General features: G+C 40.3%; 1 protein-coding gene across 5 annotated transcripts in view; it reads right to left on the minus strand.

Moving 5' to 3' along the window:
* Positions 1–20932, minus strand: part of camkk1a (calcium/calmodulin-dependent protein kinase kinase 1, alpha a) — a 150421-nt gene that overhangs the window by 91377 nt on the left and 38112 nt on the right. For 4 of the 5 annotated variants that reach the window (XM_036580437.1, XM_036580435.1, XM_036580434.1 and 1 more), the window contains exon 2: positions 128–179. The gene's annotated coding sequence lies outside the window, so the exon portion shown is untranslated. Of the gene's footprint in view, positions 1–127; positions 180–14835; positions 15205–20932 lie in introns of those variants that run through there. The other variant, XM_036580436.1, reaches the window with a different exon arrangement.

Raw genomic sequence — 20932 nt, forward strand, 5'->3', positions numbered from 1 at the left:
TTTAATGCTATGTTTTTTCCCCCAGTATGTGAAATTCATCAGATAAACAGAAATTGAAGAAAACTGTCTGACTGTATGTATATGTAGCAAACAGTGAAGATGCAGCAGTACATCTGAGCAAACTCACCTCACACCAAAGACATCTGGCTCTACCTCCTCTCTCTGTAACAGATGAACACCTGCAACAAGAACATACCACAGGCTATAAGAACTGAACAGGGAAGCAAGCTGTTCGAAGCTAGAGTGAGGATGTGCAGCTGGGCTATGTTAAAAAAAACAAAAAGAGACCACACATCCTGATTCCTGGTTAGTACTTCCCTCTGTAAACTACATGTATCAGGCATACAATGCTGTCAGTCAGGCACATGATCATACAGGAACACACACTGACTCAGGAACAACTGTGAAACAAATGTGATATTGTCTTGTTGATCTGTGTGCCAAACTAACCCTTAAATGACTAGTTACTTTGTCACTGTAATGATAATTCGTCACTATATTCTAACTGCTAGAGTCTAATGTGGCCCACACTCCTCACTCTCATAATGGATGAATCAGAAGCTTGCAGGTTGATAGGTTACATAGAAGTACATCATTACATAAGTATATGGATCACTCTACCAAATTAGTTTAAACTGCAGTCCCACAGTGAAAACTATATAAAAAAACAAGTAATTATTTATTTACAAGTATTACGACATGATCTATTTAAGCCCAAAGCATTAACTGAGATAGTAATCAAGCTACGTATATACAAATTTATCAGTTATAGTGTATTTTCTATTGCGAGATGTTTGTGCCAAACCCTAACCGCTAAATTTCAACTTGTGAAAATATATATATTTTTTTTATATAAAAGTTTAAAGATCTTTAGATTTCTTTTGAAGTGAACATAAAACATTCTGATGATCATGAGTTGATTGTTTTTATTAAAAAACTTCAAAAGTTGTGGTCTCACATTTTCATGTCACTACCAAAACACAAATTAACATGTTGGCACTGAGCAGGAAAAACCTTAAGCAGAAGCCCATGAGTTACTATCATCTACCACTGCGCTGGTTAGCTCAAGTGTTACTGTTTATAAGCTGATCTGAAGGAGAAGCCTCTGTTGCACAAGCCTTATCAGAGACGCCATAAAAGGACGTTTGCCTAGTGGTTTAATTCACAATGGCTTTAAACTTACCCTAGTCTATTTTTGAATAAAAAAGAAAGCATGTTTTCAAATCCTTTGGGCGCTGCTAGATGTTCCTGCTACTGATTTTTTTAGCCTGCTTGCACTAGTGCACCAGTTTAACCCTGGTTGTGTATTATAAGTAAGATATCGGTACGTTACCATCAGCTGAAGCTCTTTTTTTTCCCCGTTTTACCAAATAGTTTACCAGTTAACCAAATATATCTGTTCACTGACTTAGATACTTAAATACCAAAGTTAATTCTTAGTTATTTAACACATATTAAACAAAGATGTGACAAAAGAAGGCCCCACCAAACGCTGGTCAATAGCAAAATGTTCTGAAGGACTACCAATGAGCAGAAGTCGCTAAAAACTAGGCAACCTAAAGTAGCATCCTAAACAAACGTTCACAGCATTGTTTAAACATTTCCAGAATGCTCCCATAACGGCCTGCCTCACAAGCCTTAACAGCAGAACGATGCTCTAAACAGCAGTTAGAGGAGCATCAGCGGCTTTAGCTTGTCAAGTAGAGATTAATATCTCATGTTAAATGCCAGACCCAGGCCAATCTCTGTCAGCAGACATGCTGCTAAGTCATATAAAACACTTCCAGAAACATCAACCAGTCAACACAAGAGTCAATCTGCAAAAAGGCTCTGGCAAACATCCTACAGCCACTGTCCTTCAAAGAGACTCGTCCCAACAAAAGCAGGGGTCAGCCTTCTCCTCTGAGACAGCAGAGACTTCCTCTAAAAGCGTCTGCTTTCAGTGAGACGACTAAACAAACAGCACGGCTCAGAAATTATTCAGCAGCTTCTCCATCAGCTTTCCTTCGCCCAGCTTATGGCCCTGCTATTACAGAGAGGTCAATACACAGCAAGCAGGATTGTTTATTAATAAATGTAATTGATTACCTTACTAAGTATATATGCAATGCAAGTGTATTTAAATAGTATAGGAAAACAACTGTAATAACTCTGTGCTTACAAGTAACAAAGTTATTACTGTTTCAATACACTATCTGAATGTAATTACACTGCATATATACTTAGTTAGGTAATCAATTACATTTATATTCAAATTATATTCAGTATTATGTACTTTTGACTTTTTTTCCATGTTTGTTTCAAAGGCAAACAGCGGCACAAACACAGGATATAAAGGATGTTTTGTCTCTCGGAAAAACAGGACTGTCTACAGACTTTTCATCAAATTCAAATCGTAATAAAATATCTTGTACTTACAAACACCAGTCCAAGAATATGTACTTTTACCAGAATTTCTCTGCTAGATTCAATTCAACTTCATTGTTATTATGCTATACCCCGGATGACAGACAGTGACCCCGTTTACACCTGGTCACTTCATGTGACTAATAATTGGATTGCATCCCAATAAGATTTCAGCCACATGCATTTACACTTCCTCTCCGGTTAGTCAGACTGAAATCCGACTGCTGTGAGGGACAGAATATGCAAATTTGCTGATTATGCGCCAACCAACTATAAACTGTTTATCCGTCTAGCTTCTCTGTGTCAGTTGAACAGTAGTGTCTGTCCATATTGCTATTAAATTTTTTTTTTCTTCCGGTGAAAAAAACCATGTGAGTCCTCAATGATTCTTCCTTGAGTACATATTTCATGTGCACAGTGATGTACTGCATAGGGAGGAGTTTGGGTTGCACTGGGAGGGGATTTTGTTTGCTGAATGTATCTTGGAGAGATGGATGTGTTTACACTGCTACAACATGTGGCTCAAATGCATCTCAGACCACCTTCTGAAGTGGACTGAGTGCATCTTGTGTGTGTGTACACTTGTGTGTGTGTACACTTGTGTGTGTGTACACTTGGGTGCGTTTACACCTGGGTGCGTTTACACTTGCTTTTTTTTGTGGCTTGGCCTTATCTGGATATAATCCTGATCCTCAAGATAAAATGACCAGGAGTAAACAGGGTCAGTATGTATCCTAGGGCTACACCCAAATATCCATCTGTTTGGATATCTGCTTGAGTAGGTATCCAGTTTTTGATTGCAATAGCTAAAAACACAGCGTTCTGCTATACTCGGAAAACCCACTGCTCCACCCATATCCAGGCTCTTCAACATACAAGGCCTTGTACAAATGAACCTAAAACAGCCCAGCATAAATATTTCTTCTCTTCAAAACTACACTATTACAATGAGGCACGGTGATGCTGCAATATACTGTGTCAGCCCTTCTTTGTACTATATTTCTACTTTTATTTGCACTGTTAAAATGTGGAAATATATACCATCTCAGCTCGGGCGCCTGACATCCCGCCTCAAACAGTCCCGCCGCAGTACTGGACCCTTACTAGGGCTGCAATGTATGTCCTTCGCACCTTGAGTTTGACTACCTCCTTTAAGCACTGGTTAACACATCAGGTTTTACAGCAGAAAAAGCCGCAGGATGTGCTTTCAACACCGGTGCTGAATGCTGATTTTCGAACCAACTTTCTCTGGGGACAGCTCTAATGTATACTCAGAATAAGTACAAAAAAACAATAGACAATAGAATAAATAGACAGACAATAGACAATAAATACAGAATAAACTAGAGACTCTGCAGTGTACTGGTGCATAGACAGTGTGTATACGTATGTGCAAAATGTGTACATCGTGTGGGGCAATATTCAATGGTAGTCAACCCAAAACGTGCAAAATACGTGTGGCAATTTAGAGGTAGTGTTCAGTAAACAGCGGTATGAATGTTAGTTCAAGTGTTCAGTCCAAGTGTACATGAAGTCAGTCAGCAGTTCAGAATAACACTGAAAGTGCAATGTGCATGCAGTTCAAGTAGTGTTGTATTCATGATCTGGTGGGTGCTGTGGGTGTGAAGCTGCAACTGATAAATTAAAAAAACAAAACGCTCAATTTCTCTGTACCACTATGCATATTTCTATTGCTGCAGCTGCATTAAATTAAACTCAGAATGAGATCACAAAATTGGTCATAGGCGATATGCACCTTAAAATGTACAGTCAATCTAAAATCTTTAAGATAAACAGCCAAATCCAAAATGTATGCTGTCCCTTATACTTATGTTTCTAGTAGAACTGGCCTGAATAATCTGAATACTCAGGTAGACTATTATGTTGGAATTCGATTCTCTATTTAGTATTTTTTTCATGCTTTCCACGTGGCCATTGGAGCTAAAAGAACACAGATGAGTAAGAAATCATTGGAGTATTTTAAATGATCAGACAGTAAGATAAATGCTCAGTGTAAACATGACATTATAGGCTGGTATCTCATGGAGGCACAACAGGTCTGAGGAATTGTCTTAAATAAGTAAGCACAGTGATACTTAACTGAGTATGAATGGGCCCTGGTGAGGTCAATGCTAAAACCTCAGAGCCTCTAAACTGTTCATGGAGAGTTGTGGCAGTGGTCTAGGAGGGGAACACTGGCACCGCTGCCATCGTGGTCACTCTCAGGCAGACGCGAGTAGCGCAGGGTGACATTAACGTTACACAGTCTAGCTACTGACTCTTTAGACCGCATGACTGAGCTAAACCCGCCCTGTGACTGAGCTGAACTCGGCCTCAAAGTCACCCTCAGTGCTTCCATGGAGAAAAAGTGGCAAACTAGCTAAATAAAATTCAAGAAAAAAAAAAATCAAGAAAAACATAAAATTACTCAAGAACTGAAAACTCAAAAACAAATGACTCTTAAGTGGTAAAAGTCACTTAAAAGGGCAATATTTTTAAAGAGGAATTTCATGGACTCTAGCAAAGCACAACAGCTGGCGAGTCGATAGGCTTCAGCCGGACTGTTAATATGCTGTGGTCGCCTATCATAGCACACATTTGCTATCTATCATGGATATTTTGAACTACAGAACTACTGAACTACAGTAACAACGTTTTTTCTGCATCATCATACAAATCACTTCAAGCTAACTACGGAATCCACAACCAAAAAGAGGTGGACACTGCAACCGAATAGTGGTGCAAATCGGCAGCTATTAGCATCCCTATGGAGCGAGTTATTTGAATGGTCCGTTTAGTGCCTGAATCCTGTGAGGAGACGTACCTGCTGAAACTTGTGTTTTCTCTACAAGGTTGAAGTTGGCTTCCTAATTTGCCAGCTTCTTCTGAAAAATTTCCACTCCATCTTATACAGAGCAGTAGTTACATGTTACCGCTTCTCCATTTAAAGGTGAACAGAAGACTTTAATAAGAAGCTGGCCAACTATAGCTTCATGTTTTCTCCTCACGCCAGTATCTGGCACATTTGGTTGATACCTTCACAAATGAGTTGGCATATTTCAGGTATTAGCACAGGTATTTGATACTCGCATCAAGCAATGTCGACATGAAGTCTACCACTCTTTGCTTATCGTCCTGCATTGTACTCGACTGAGAAACTTCATCACTTCAAGCAGCTTGGCTAATCAACCATCCAAGCTTGGCTTACCAAACCAGTTTTTTCGAAATCCGAGAGCTACATATAGGAGTTTGTTTTTACATTCAAGGTTATCACTTTCAGGAATATCATAGATTGTGTCAAATAGAACCAGGATTATCATTTCCATTATCATGTATTTTAGAGCATGATATTTAACTGTATTCGATTTACAGCACTTATTGTTCCCCGACTCCCATAACGATGAAAAAAAATGAGTATTAACAAGCATTAACAAGTGTTATGACACAGTAGTGAGTTACTAGCTTCTCTTTTTTGTCCTCATATCTGCTACCTTGGAATCTGCAGTTTGTAAAGTTAGTTAGCTGATACCAAACGTGATAAACTGACTAAATGATGTAGAGAGTAGAGCATAAACGAGCTTGATGTTTATCGATGCTCTCATGCAACATATTCTATGTGGCATAGCTGCACTTTGTACTATCTGCCAAACTACACCACAGTGCCCTTAAGAGTTAAATACTGCTGCCTTGGCAGTGGCACTCGTAACCCACCAGGCTGCGCTTTGCTCAACTCAGCAGCACCAACTAAAGTAGATCCAGACACTTTGTGCAGAAGTAAAGATGGTTGGAATTCGGGCACTTCCAACCGGGCTGCATTCCAGGCTCCTGAACAGATGCCAACTCTGAATTCTTAATTCGTTAAATGTCACTGCACCGAGTGCTCTGGCTACTGCCTGCAGTCCTCAGACTAAGCCTGGAAATGTCATCATTCAGTCCCTATTCAAAACAGTTTGGGGTAAAAGAGACACAGACATAAAGAAGTGTCAACTGGATTACTGCAAAGCCTCTCGCACAACGGCAATCCCGAAACCATTTTCACAGAAGACAGTGGCGGACGAATCTGCTGGGCTTTTTTTCCACCAGCTTTTCTACTCAGGGAAGCAGATGGAAGTTGACAGTGAAGACATTCATTCGTGAATTCTGAACGGATGAAAGAGAGGAGGATGAAAGACGGCTGCAGGTATTCGGGTCTCGTTCCTCAGCTGTGCGAGGTGGATGTAATAGAACTTGTTGTTGCGGTCTGTCCTGAAGATAACCCGCTGGGGACGCGCTTCGTTCTGCTGGTTCAGTCTGTCACTTTTAATCCCAGCCTGAGAGAGGAAGTGACACGTCTGGTCGACAGGAGAAATGGTGGGGGATGAAATTGGAATGATAGCAAAGGCAGGTTCTTGGTTCCATGGAGACGTTCTGATCCGACTGGAAAGAGCGGAATTGGAGTCAGTCCAGGCAGGGTAATGGACTGGTATCAGTTTATGAAAAGCTACCCCAATTCTGACCCTTTGTTACTGCTCTTCAACTCCAATGTGCTCCATTTATGTCTAGTGTTGACCAATATTGTCATTATCGTGAATAAAATACAGCATTATTACACGCATTCTAGAGCACATCCTGGATATCATGCGTATTTAAAGAACGCTGATGAACCGCATGTCTCGTTACAGCACATTAGTCCTGTTTAACTGGATTTAGTGCAGCACAGTGTGTGAAATTTAATAATATGAATCATATTCATGGTTTTTAGAGTACTTTTTTTTTAAATTTGGCACTATTGGTTCTTTATTGCCAGTTCCAGTGTATCAATACCGTAATGTATACTGTGTACCAAGAAAATGTATCGTGATGTTATATTTTTGCCATATTGCTTGGCCTTATTTATGTCACTGAGTGCGTTTAAATGCACACCAATAATACATATCATTCTATTTTGGAAGTTATCTGATTTTTCATGTTGTCTTGTTAGCAGCATACTACAATTTCCTCAATTGAACAAAGGCTGTTATCAGATTTCAAGAAATCCAATAAGAGACCTGGATTTCAGCTCAGTACCTGTGTTTTCAGGGCATGTATGCTCTTTCATTTCTTTGCCTGCACATGTGCACAGACATAACCAGATTGAGGGTAGAAACATTCCTTATAGCTTTGGCCTGAATGGGTGGAGCTAAACTCTGGTAAGCTGAATAGGTGGACATATGTATATGGGTGGAAAATGTTTCGGGCTGTTTTTGCAACTTATTTTGGTACGTGGACTGTATGGAGTGGAGAGGGAATGTCATATTTTGTAACTTTACATGCTACATATTTACACATTTAAATACATGAGGAAAGCTTAGATTTCTGTGAGCCAAGATGAGCATTTACTAATTTACTAATTATCTGAAGTGGGCCATCAAACTAAAGTGTCGCTCATGTCCCTTAAGCTGAATAAAGAGGTTGTGCAGGTTCCATAGGGGTTCTGTTAAGATTTCATACAGCTGACAAATCATAAATTTGAATATTCTTCTAGATAATGTGTCAGGCTCCAGTCCTCACGGGCCAAAACACTGCAGACTTCAGCAAGCTGCCTCATTAAACACACGTCTGATTCAGCTCATCAGCTACTTAGCAAGGCCTTCATGAACTGAATTCAGAGTGGTAGATGAGGGCAAGAAGGTCCCCCGTTTGACATGCCTGTTCTAGGTGATACACATTTATATTTGATGGTAAAGTGCAGCAGGACATTTGCCTGTTACGTCACATCCTTCTGTGATTTTATAGACATGTTGCAAAGCAGAAATCTGATTACTGCCTGTCTCGTGTGAACCTGGAGTTTTTCCATTAACTGATTACCCAAGTGCCTGTAGAATGAATTACTAACTTGGGTTCAGATTATTAGTTGCATATAAATGCACTCACTGTTGAAGATGGTTTACGTGTTTAAATGTGTGTAGAATGGTACTATGTCTGAACGTGTAGCTGTTACACTCTTATTGCATGTGGTCTGGAATTCTCCGTCTGCTTCCTTCGACAGTGCACTGAAGGGTGTGACTGTCTACAATGGTGGATGCGAATGAACCTGTAAATCATGGATTTCAATCAGTGTCACATTAATTTTTTTCTCATAGCAGCTTTAGCCTGCTATAACAGCGATTAGTGCTGTCTTTTAACTCACCAGGAACACAGATAAAGTAAAGTTAAATCTATGTGCACAGATGGGTTAACGCAGTAACCTCTTCAGTAACCCGTTTCAGCATGGCTGGTTATGTGGTAATACCAAACTACCTGTTGTGCCTCGTGTTCGCTATGAACAAACGATTCTGGCAGTGAACGAAGGTCTGCTTGCATAACAAAGTTGTTGCTGACATCTAGCAGTCAGACACAAACCACAGGAAATAAACATGCTCTCTGGTGAGAAACTTGTCAGCTAACGTTGTTGTTGGTATGGTTTGGTAGTTTTCGCTGTAGGTTTAATACATTGTGTGTTTACAGCCATGAATTGCTTCTTTCTAAAATAACACAGCTTAACTGTGTGAGGTATCTCTGTAGCTATTATTTTAAAATTAAATAATAAAATTATATATATATATATATATATATATATATATATATATACACACACACACATACACACACACACACACAGACACATTATTTATATATATACACACATATATTTATTTATTTATTTATTTATTAAGCCCCTGTTCATGTTTTCCATAAGGCAAGGCATTCTGTGCAAGGCTGCAGCACGGCTTTATCAGTTTCACAAGCATGATCTACCTCATGCTGCTACAGAATGTTCTGAAAATGGACCACATATCAGGACAGCGACTTCTTTATTATAGCATTTTAAAGCAATTAGTGGCCAAAATGATTAGAAACTGGTCAGTCAAATCAATATTAATTTAAGGTAAAAGTATGTCTCAGATAAATTTCATTGGTTTTACCAAATGTATGTATGTTTAGTGTGCACTTCCTGCACCATTATCAATGAAAACACAAATATGAGATTGGGATTTTAACAGCATTGAAGGACTCAGGATCGAGAGCTAAAAAGCACACAATAGCAGGGTTAATGTGGGACTTCTCTGTTTGCCACATCTGTATCACACTGTCAATAATCATGGTCAATAAATTTGACGTAGTTTGCTTCTGTAAGAACAGAAAATCTCTTGACACAAAACACACTGATAAGAGAAGCTGATGCACAGCTACCAATGTCTATAGCATTTCCAGGGATTGAACTGGAGCTTAAAAACGTAGGAAGGAAGAGACTAGAGTCCAGTATATTGTTCAGGAGAAGGTATACAGATAAGCAAAGCCATGCAAGCTTACAATAATGAAAACAGATGCAAAGTGAATGGATCATCAAACCTTTTCTGCAATCAACAACTCGCTGAAGCAATTAAACAATTAAGGATTCTTTCAGTCATCCATTTCAGCAATTAGAGACTCATTACTGCTGTCTGTCTAGCACACACACAAACACACACACACACACACACACACACACACACACACACACACACACACAGCGCTGTGCAAAACTTTTAGGCACCTGAAAAGTAGAATCCAAACTTCTCTTAGTGGCAGCTCAGTGTTACTTGTGGTTATCATCCAGTACCAGTTTTGGTTACTCAACACTTCACTATGATGAGTCAAGTCTGCTGGGTGAGTGAATTAAAAGCTGCACTATGTAAGTTTTTTTGTTAAAATCGAAAGAAGTAGCCTTACTGATCTTGAGAAAGAAGCGATGGATCAGATTCTGCGGGAGTTTTTCAGAAGCAAAGGCTCAAAAAGAAAGTCCGGCTCATTGTTTAGGTCTAAAGTACAAAATCAAAATAATACTAATGAAGATATGATGACAAGACACTGTTAGAAATAAAGGTTCTGTGCGGGGACATTTTCATTCATCACGGTACAAACAATGTAAATGTACCCTCAAAGGTACAAGAGTGGTTTTGAGGTCCAGTTGTGCACCTTAAATATGTTTTTCCAGGTGAAAAATACATATTTGTACCTTTTCATAACCAAATGTTTTAAAACAGAAAATAAAATGACAAGCGTGGAGGCGAGACGGGGTGTGTGGAATCAACACCGATTAGAAAATATAATTTTAATGGATTATGGTACAATGATGTTCCCTGACTAAAGGTACTGAGATGTACCCAGTGACAGTTTCATAACGTTTTTTTTGGGAGTGTAGTAGATAATTCACTCATATCCTCAGAGGACACGTCCTTCACAAAGTTTTGACCAAGCTGTCTTTGAATGCTCAATGCGCTTTCAACACGCTTGCTATCGTTAGATTCATCCGCTCGGGGAAGGGGTCAGAAGCACCATCGACCTTACGTGCAATTACACATTTTCACCAGAGAGGTCTCCAAATCCCCAAAACTTACATATAGTAGCTACATAGTGTATGGCTGGGTGCATCCAGGAGACATCTGGAACCACACTAGCTCACAAGATATCAACTATTTGCTGTATTTATATTTCTTTGCATTTATTCTGATAACATATGGCGGTTTTTTACCAAATGGTTTTAAACACTGTGCTTAGGCGCCTGAGACTTCTGCACAGTATTGTATATGACTGTGGTTTACACATAGTAGACAGTAAAGGAAGTTATTGCCAGCTCTGCAAGGTCTTCAATAAATGCATGATCCTCCTGTTTGCTCTGCATCACTTTCTGCCTTGACCTAACACAGACATCCTCTATCTCTCACACACTCACACACACACACACACACACACACACACACACACACACACACACACCCAGCACAAGAAACCAAGGCAACCCGATTCTGCAGCGAGGCAAAGCATGATAAGGTTATTCAGTGTGGACAGTGAGGCGAGAGACAGTATTCGCCAATCGCAGTGGCTGGAGGCTGAGACAGTGTCAGTGTCTGTGAGAAGCAGAGGAAACCCAGGAGGAGTGGATTAGCACACTTAATGACTCCGCCACTCACACAGCGCCACACGCGCACACACCGGGTGCAAAAACGCATCGCTGTATCATGATGCATCGATCAGAAGCTGGTAATTCACTGATGCCGGAATAATATGATCAGTTATAATTAACCTCTGGATGGGATTCGATTTACATGGAGTCCTGGGGTCATTTCTCCTTCCACAGGTGTTCCTGTGATTTTATTTTCGTCTAGATCCACAAAAGTAATGCAGAGCAAGGAGGATCATGCATTTATTAAAGACCTTGCAGAGCTGACAGCAACTTCCTTCAGTGACAACTGTGTGTGAACCACAGTCATATACAGTACTGTGCAAAGGTCTTAGGCAGCTAAGCACATTTGTCTTTGCACAAACCACCATATTTCATCAGAATAAATGCAGATCCGTGTCAGTGCTGTTCTCCCTCCTGCTCTGAGAAAATTACAGGCTGAATCGCCCTTTTCACCAAACTCAGCGGCTGTCTGAAATTCAGTACCGTCTGGATACAAATCTCTGCGATTTTGGTGGATTTTCCAGGCAGATGTCGCATCACATTGGAAAAAAGTTTTTTTTTTTTTATTGTTACAACTCATCTTATTTAGTCTCCTAGCAATCATATCCATATTAAACATTTTCCAAATAGTGAAACACTGCATGCTTTGCTCCATTTACTTGGACTAAGCGGTCTTCATCCTCTTTACACTGGAACAGCATTAGAAGCGGGAGAAAGAAAAGTGAGATCTGATTAAAGGGGTGATTATGATGGCGGCTACATTTATTAAGAACTTTAAATTCACATATAGCTACACAATATCATCATTGTGTTACTTTATATGACAATATCATCAAGTTTTCATGCGAATAAAGTGCAAACACATGACCACGTGGGACACAGGCTTGCAGAATTTACAGCCCAAAACTCGCACCCCCTAAACTAATCCAGTCAGAATGGGGCTTTAGTATCTTTGACACCAGAGAATGGTTGTTCATTCGTGGCAAGGTCTTTACTGTGTACTGCAACTTATTGAATCTCAGAGAACCTAAATATCATATTGCATATCGTGTAGCGTGAAAAAGTATAGTCATATGATATTTTTGCCATATTGCCCAACTTTCTTTAAGTCACTGAGTGTGTTTACATGAACACCAGTAAAATGGTGATTATCCTAAATATCCTATATAAAGTCTGAGCACCTTTTTCAGTGTCTGATCTTAATCTTGCATCTAATGTCAGAAATATCTTCTGAAAAATGAATAGATTGTATTTAAAAGCCATTTTGACTGGAAATTAAACAAATGATGGGTGGTCTTCGACTTTTGAACAGTACCAGACATACACAATTAATCGATTCACGCTTGTACACACACATCACACACCATTCATATACATATAAAGCACTTGTGACATCTCCAACATGAACATGTAGACTCAGTGCTAGTTTCCACTTGTGCTAATGGCTAAGATTGACAGCAATTAGACATGTGACAACGAGGCACAAAATTACATGTCTACAAATGGGGTCAAGGGTCATATTGGATTACGCAGCTGAGGGTCAGGGCTGTGCCACACATACTGAGGGGTTGGTTGCGTTAGCACTAGCGGTTAGGAAGAAGCTAATCAATCCAATCAGTGCAGTTCCCAAAGCTAGCGAGCGCAACTAGAGTTAACACTCTGTTCCATTTAAAATGATTACAGTCCTCCAGCACAGCACTCCCCACTAAACCCACCGGAACCCCAGAGACACTGCAGAGGATAATGAGGACGAAATGATCCATTCTATAATAAAAAAAATTGATTATATTTCCCCTTATTTTAGCAACAGAACCTCTTACATTTGTGCTCTGTTCTAATAGAGTGTGGGGAAGCATAATGAAGCTGGCTGTCCACTCTCTCCAGCGCGAATCTGAGTGGTTAATCCTCGGGCCCCTTTAATTGAATCACTCAGATTATCTCCCCTTATCGAAAATAGGGCGGACAGTCTTAGCAGCAAACTCCAAATCAATAGCAGCCATTACGAGTGGTCAGAACGAAACACAAATGCAGGAAAACAAGGGGTTCCGCCATGGCCGTGCCGCCCAGCCGACCGTAAACCAATCGAAAGGGAGCGCTGGCCGGACCAAAATAGGCACAGGGGCGATCAAGGCCAAATCCCGAGCTAACCTTCTTCCAGCTCTCCCACTATGGGTCACTGACTGAGGGATTAGTGGAGGGACAGAGACGGACAGCACGCTGCCTTTTAGGAGTGGAAATCTCTGATCTTACAACGATTTGATTCGATTATGATTCTTCAGAAAAATATTCAATTCATCACCAAATCTCACAATTTGATTCATTTCAATGCAGTTTGATGATTTCATCTGATCGCAGATATTTAAGGTTCAGAACATCAGGAACTCACATTTCACAATGATTTGATTACAGTTTTTAGGAAATGGTTCAATGCTTCATCAAATCTCTGATTTCAGGTTTGATTGGATTCCAAGTGTCACTATTTATTTAGGAAAGGATCAATGAATCATGGAATCTTGAATATCACCGCAAACTGACAGAACTGCATCAAAGAAACCGCTCATTTAACAGTGATTCAGTTAAAGTTACAGAAAACAGTGAATCAAGAAGTCTCAAATTTCACCATGATTCCATCAGTTTCGGTCCAATGCAATTTCATGATTTTATTACATTACAGTTACTTAGGAAAAGATATAGTACATCAGGAAATCTCAAATTTCAGATTTGATTTAATTGTAAGAATCCTTAAATTTCAGATTTCTTCAGAAAATGTGTGATTTTTTAGGCATCGATTCAGTGCATCATGGAATCTCTAACATCAACACAATCCAACTGAACTTCACAATGATCTGATCACACTTTTTCAGGAAACGATCTTTAAAACCTCAAATTTCAGACATTCTAAAAATCATAAAATTTCACATTTCTTCTGAAAATTTGATTGCAATTATTTAGGAAATGATCATGGAATCTCAAATGTCACCACATTTCAACTGAACTGAATCTCAAATTTCACAGTGATTTGATTACAGTTTTTCAGGAAGTGACAGTCCTTCATAAAATATCAAATTTCAGATTTGATTCTAAAAATTATATCAGCGAAGCCTCTCTTCTTGCAATGATCTGATTACAAGTTTTTAAGTAACAATTAAATGCATAACGAAACCTCAATTTCACCATGATAACATGTTTGATTTTTGATTCAGAGCATGAAGGAATTACAAAATTGCAAAACACTACGACACAATTACGATTCTTTGGGAAACAATTCCAAACCTCATGAAATCTCAGATTTCACCACAATTTGATTTGATTCACAATTACTTACATAATTGTTCACTAGTAAAATGCAACAAGGTAGCAAAATCCCATTCTCAATACTAACATTCCAAAATCAGTGTCTTCACATCTTCAAATCTGTTGCTCTCTCTCTCTCTCTCTCTCTCTCTCTCTCATCTTTACTCTCCTCCTGCCTTTTGTCTACTCACACAAACAGACGGGCCGCTGCGTGGTTGGGTGTTGGCAGGTGGAGACATGGTCCAGTCTGAGGGGACGCTGAAGGCTCAGATGAGAAGAGACTGAGGGAAGTCCAATGGTCTTCAGCTGGGACTTCCAGCCCTTTGCCCTTCCTCTACCGTCCACTGCACTAAGAACTCTGGGTCAAACGCTCCAGTGCTCAGCAAACACCACACAGCCAAACACTCACAGTGGGCAGGACAGGGGGTGGAGCCTGGAGGACAGATGGGCTGGAGCTTCTTAACATCGCTCACTTTCTCCTCTCTCTCTCTCCCCTTCCTTTTTCTTTCTCCCAATTCTTTCTTTCTCTTACTCTCCCGCTTCTCTCTCTTTTCCCCAGAGTTCCCTCTTTCTATTCCTTTCTTTCTTCCCCTCTACCTCCTCTGTCTTCGCTCTATTCCTCTTTCCCTCTTTCTTTTTCCTTTTTTATTTCAATTTCCCTTTCCTCCCTTCTTCTCTCTCTATTCCCTTTTCCCTCTTCTCTCTTCTTTTTTCCTCTCTTTCTATTCCTTTTTTCACCCTTCTCTCTTCCTTTTTACTCTCTTTCTATTCTTTTTTCACTCTTCTTCTTCTTTTTTCATCTCTCTTTATCCCTATTTCTATTCCTCTTTCCCTCTTCTCCCCTCATTTTTCCTCTCTCTTACTTTCCTGCTTCTCCATTCCTTTTTCCCTTTACTACCACATTCTTTCCTCTCTCTCTACCTCCCTCCCTTTCTTCCATTTCTTCCTCCCTTTTTCCTATCTGCCTTTTCTCCATTCTACATTCAACTCTGTATATTCATTTCTCCATTTTCTTCATTCTCTTTTCCTCTCCTTATTCTTCTTTCCCTCTTCTCACATGCTTTTTCCTCTTTTCCCTTCCTTATTTTCCTTTTTCCCTCTTCTCCCTTCCTTCTTCTTCTTATTCCCTCTTCTCTCTTCCATTTTTCCATTCCCTCTTTTCCCTTCCTTTTTCCCCTTATTCCCACTTCTCCCTTCCTTTTTCCTCTTTCTCTATTCCTTTTCTTCCTTGTCTGTTTCTATTCCTATTTCCCTCTTCTCCCTTCCTTTTTCCTCTCTTACCATCACACTCTTTCCTCACTCTTTCTCCTCCATTTCTTCTTCCCTTCTCTCTATTCCCATCTCCCTTTTCATCATTCTTTCTTCATCTCTCCATTCCTTTCTCTTTTCTCTATTCCTTTTTCCTCTCTCACAATTCGTCTCATTGTTCTGTTTCTTCTTCCTCTCTTCTCCCTTCCTTCTCCCCTTCACGCTTTTTACTCTCCTGTTTCTCCATTTCTTCTTCCTCCCTTCCTTTCTCTACTCCTTCTTTTCCTCTCTCTTCTCCCTTCCTTCTTCCTCTCTCTTCCCCCTCTCTAATTCTCTCCCTCTTCCTTATTTCATTTCTTCTTTTCTTCCTCTCCTCCTCCCTCTCTTTCCATCATCCCCCCTCTATCTATCATTCTGTTCCCTTGCCCTCCTCTCCATTCCTTCTTCCTATCTTCCCATCACACCCACTGCATCTCTCTCTCTCTCAGGGCTTTGACACTGTTCACTGGGTATTTATTTATAGTCTGGGTGATCCCTCTAACGCCCTGACTGAGCCAGAGAGGCAGAAAGACAGAGATTTACCACGACATGGAGCTCATGGGCGCGTCGGGGAGATCCCTTCCTTAACATTCCTGAGATCACACACACCCACACGCCGAGCTTTAAATAGTGATTCACAAATGATGAATGGAGTTATACTGGGAGAGTCTGGATTCCATCCAGCCATGTTGGGCTATTAAAAACAAGCCAGAGTCAAGTCACTACCACTGTGTGTTTCACTAAGACCCTACTATGCTTTTATATTCAGATCTTCAAAGGAGCAGCCTCAGTCCCTTTGACCACTGCAGTCTTATCAGTTCTCAGCATTAGTGTCACACTTGACACAAGTGTGAGGAGGCTGACATACCAAAAAACAGCGAGAGATGCATCTGCTCGTTTTGCGCTTGATTTTGCTTCGACCATGACCACGAAAAAGCATCACATTTGCCCAGTCACGAGTCGGATAACCAGACGGTGTTTTGAAAGTTTTCTAGTTCTTTCGTCTGTCATGCTCTACAGTCACTGATGAGACTGATAACACAATGCTAGCTAGCAACTGCCGTACACCCAATGTCAGAGACCACCAATCAAAACTGACATTCGGTACAAGTTATCTGTTTTTTTAGCATCAGGGATAAAAGCAGAAAACATATTTAACAGAAAATTTCACAAAAACCTCAACAAATACAGTTTTTCAGTATTCAGTGTGCCCTAAATTCTTCCACCTTTTGCCTTTATTATAGTGTCCATTCTTTTCGGTAAACTTGCTTTCAGCTTGTCAAATCTTAGACGTTGGTTAGATTTTCTGCTTCTCTGTAATCCCGAACATATTCAGGGACAGTGAGGTCAGGGCTGAGCACCAGCAGCTTGATTTGCAAGTTTTCTTCTTTCTTGAAAGCTACACATCATTGTGCTGAGCTGTCTTCTCACAGTGGAAGGATAGACAGAAACACCTGTGGATACTGATTATAGCTGGGGTTACACTACACAACTTTTACCCCAATATTAGCCCTTATTCTTAGTCTGGCCATGTGTACGCTATTTGGCTGTAGTCTGGGTCAGTCGAAGTCGGCAGTTGGAGAGAGAAGCGAGTAGTGTGAGAGGAGCGCACACTCAGATTTTTGGCCTCCCGATTGCGTTTCAGACTAGTCGGAGTATATTAAACATGTTTGATATTTTCGGCCTGAATCTGAGCGAAATCCAGTAGTGTAAACAGGTCAGCGACTCAATCTGAACTGACTCCTGCAACAGCCAATGAAAACAGAGAGCACAAAAGAAGACAATACAGCAAGTAAACAAAGAAAAATGGCAAAAAGTCACTCACAAGTGGAGTGAAGCTTTTTAATGATATGTTTAAAACTGTAAAAACAATACCACACTGATCACATTTTTAAATCCGTGAGCCTCACTTAAATATTTACCTGCTGATTCTTTACTGTGTCGGTGCAAACGGCAGAGAACACAGCAGCAGCAGTGAGCAGTTCCATGTTTGTTTGTTTGGTTCTCCTAGTAACGTTGAGTAGTGTGTGATCCCTAATCGTTCAGTGTGTGACCCCCAATATTTTAGTCACCCAAAACTCTGCAGAAACAGTCGGATAGCGTGAGATGCCCAGTCTATTTATAATCTGTTTAAACTTTAAAAGTTGTGTAGTGAACCCAAGGCTTATAACGGACATCAACAGCCACGTTCCAGTCCTACAATCCTACAAAGTTTTCAAACTGCTTCTAATACATATTCATACAGCTCAACACGCTTGGAGGAGAACACTAATTAACAGTCACCCACACTGGACAGCATCGTTTCTAACGGGTGGTAGTTGGGATGGAAGGATCTTACCTACCCAGAGAGTGTGAGGCCAATTATGCTTCTGGGCATAGATGGCTTTGACTGTGTTTTTGATGCTTTAGAGTATGTATAGCATGTAATAGTGCAGGTTTGCGCTGTACAGATTCACACATATTGTGAACACAGTATACCCACCAATCCAGTACTAAGGCCCAATCAATATACTGGCTTGCTAATACTGAGGTGTCTTGGATGTATCAGTATGTGGAAAATTTCCACAGATAAAGTTCTGGTAATCAATAGCTCATTTCATATTGTACCAAACGGGTGACATGAAGAAAATGATACAGTTTCTTGCGTCTCTGTAGAGATTGCTAGACTGACCACTAATCAGACGTCACTGCACCACTGCTTATTACAAATGGCCAAAAGCCAACGTCCCATTAATCCAATCCAATCCAATCTGTGTCCACCAACACTTTCCCCATGTGTATACAGTGGCTGTAATTGGTTAATCCATCTCTGCCCTTGCAGGCCAGCTTGCATGGACATTCCTAAGTCTCTCTGTACCCAGGCCTGTTCTGTACTGGGGCCTAATGGAAAAGGAGCTTTTAATGAGCTCAGCTGCCCTCTGTTCACAGACAGGCACAGGATCACAGAGGATTTAGGTGTCCATCTGACTGCCTGATGGCATGGACGAGGACCCAAGAGATCAAACCTGCCTTTGGATCTGCAGGCTGAAGGAGATCTCTCCTGATTACTGGAAGGAACCAGTGAAATCGACTGAACGAAGACTGCGTCTCCTAACTAGGAGCTGTCACAAACAAATCAGATCAAGAGTTCAGAGGACCACATTTTCATAGAAAACAAGCCCCACTAACACAGTTTTATAGTCTTTACAAATACCTGGTAAGTACGAGCAAAAAGAATGTAATTTTGTTTATCAAGCAGCTGGTAGACTGCTAGCAGGCTAACAGGCTTATCCACCATTTTACTGACTTTTACCGAAGGATTCACTGTAACACTGTGACGACTGGCTACGTTATTAAATTGAGAATTCAGAGGTTCACTGCCAGCGGCGTCTCCTCACCTAGCAAGTTAATGGATTTGCTAAAGATAGTACAAATCAGACGTCTGCTTCCTATTTTATTTCTCCTGTTCCACCTTAAATGGTGCAGCAGTTACATTCTGGTGAATCCGAAGCTGAAGTCAGCTTCTTGTTCGAATTTTTCCGTTCCACCTTAAATTGTGCACTAGTTACATTCTGATGAATATGAAGTTGAGGTCTGCTTCTCGTTCCAACTTTTCAGTTCCACCTTAAATGCCGCAGCAGTTACATTCAGAACAGGAATCAATAAATAACAGAACAATAAATCAATTTCTTATTCAAATTTTGTTCCTGTTCAACCTTAAATAGCACAGCAGTTACATTGTGGAGAACATGAAGGTGAAGAGAGTCTGCCCTTTTCCTGATTGGACATGGTTTCAGCGCCTTCAGCAGACACACCCCCAGCATTCAGAGCAGAGAATACTGCTTATTTTTTCATGATTTTAAATTCTAATTTCATACTTGGCGATTTTTTTACACATTCTAATTCGGCGAGGTGGTGAATAACATTTTTCTGTGGTGTGAAAATCAGAACACATTTATTTCTGCTTTACACTGGCTTTAAAGATTGGTCTGCTTACATGACTGAAATAATGTATTTTAGCTGGAATACACGAATACATTCATCACAACACCCACAGAAACTCAACTGGACCTGTGATTGTCCAAGACGTAATAAAACCACTGTGAAAGCTGATTTGCACACTGCAGCATTCAGTGATATCAGCATCACAAAGGCCGATATTGTGATTACAATTACAGTCTCAGGGAACAAAGAGGAAAACAAAAATGCTTGCATGATTCTAAACTTGAGTGTCATATTAAATATCCAGCAAAGCTTGAACGAATAATATAAGCTGATCAGACCTGAGAACAGTGTGGGCGTGGCTAAAGAGCAGCTTGATTGGCAGCTCTCTGTCCGACAGGCCTACCCTGCTCCACCTCTCATACTGAATTAAAATCATTACCTAGTTTTTATGTGACGGTAACTGAAGAAAAAAAAGAAACGGATGACGAACAGATGTGCAGACAGCTGGACAGACAAACAAAGACGAGAGAAGCCAAACTTGTGATTGGTCAGGAAGATGCTTACGGAAGCGCTACCCAATTTTAGGACCACCCAGTTTACATCGAGAGGAGAGCAATATAGTCAAATATGTAGGTCATTTATTGGTCATATGAACATTATTCAGAAGGTTTACTTAGTACATGTTTACTGTTTGCCTGCAAGAACAAGATTTAGGTTCCCTGGGTCTTAAACAAGCAACACACTGTACAGCCTTGTTCGTAACCATCAACTTTCTACTCCCATAATCAGGCTTTTGTCAGGCCTCTTATTCGGGTAACAGCGCGGCATATAAACGCTGAACAGGTAATCCGAAATGGGTGGGTAGGGGGAGATGGTCTGAAGCAGTCTTCAGACTTCGGAGGCGTTTTTTTACCCTTTTCTTTACCTTTAATTAATTAATTAATTTTCCCCACACGTACAACAATTTCATCTGCATAAATAAATATAAAAAATAATAATAGAAACAGTTTTTGGTCTGGTCATTTTGAGACTTAACACAGAATTGGACGCCGGTGCAAACACAGTTATATAGTGAGA

Source organism: Colossoma macropomum, unplaced genomic scaffold (genome assembly GCF_904425465.1).
Source record: "Colossoma macropomum unplaced genomic scaffold, Colossoma_macropomum, whole genome shotgun sequence".
NCBI lineage: Eukaryota > Metazoa > Chordata > Actinopteri > Characiformes > Serrasalmidae > Colossoma > Colossoma macropomum.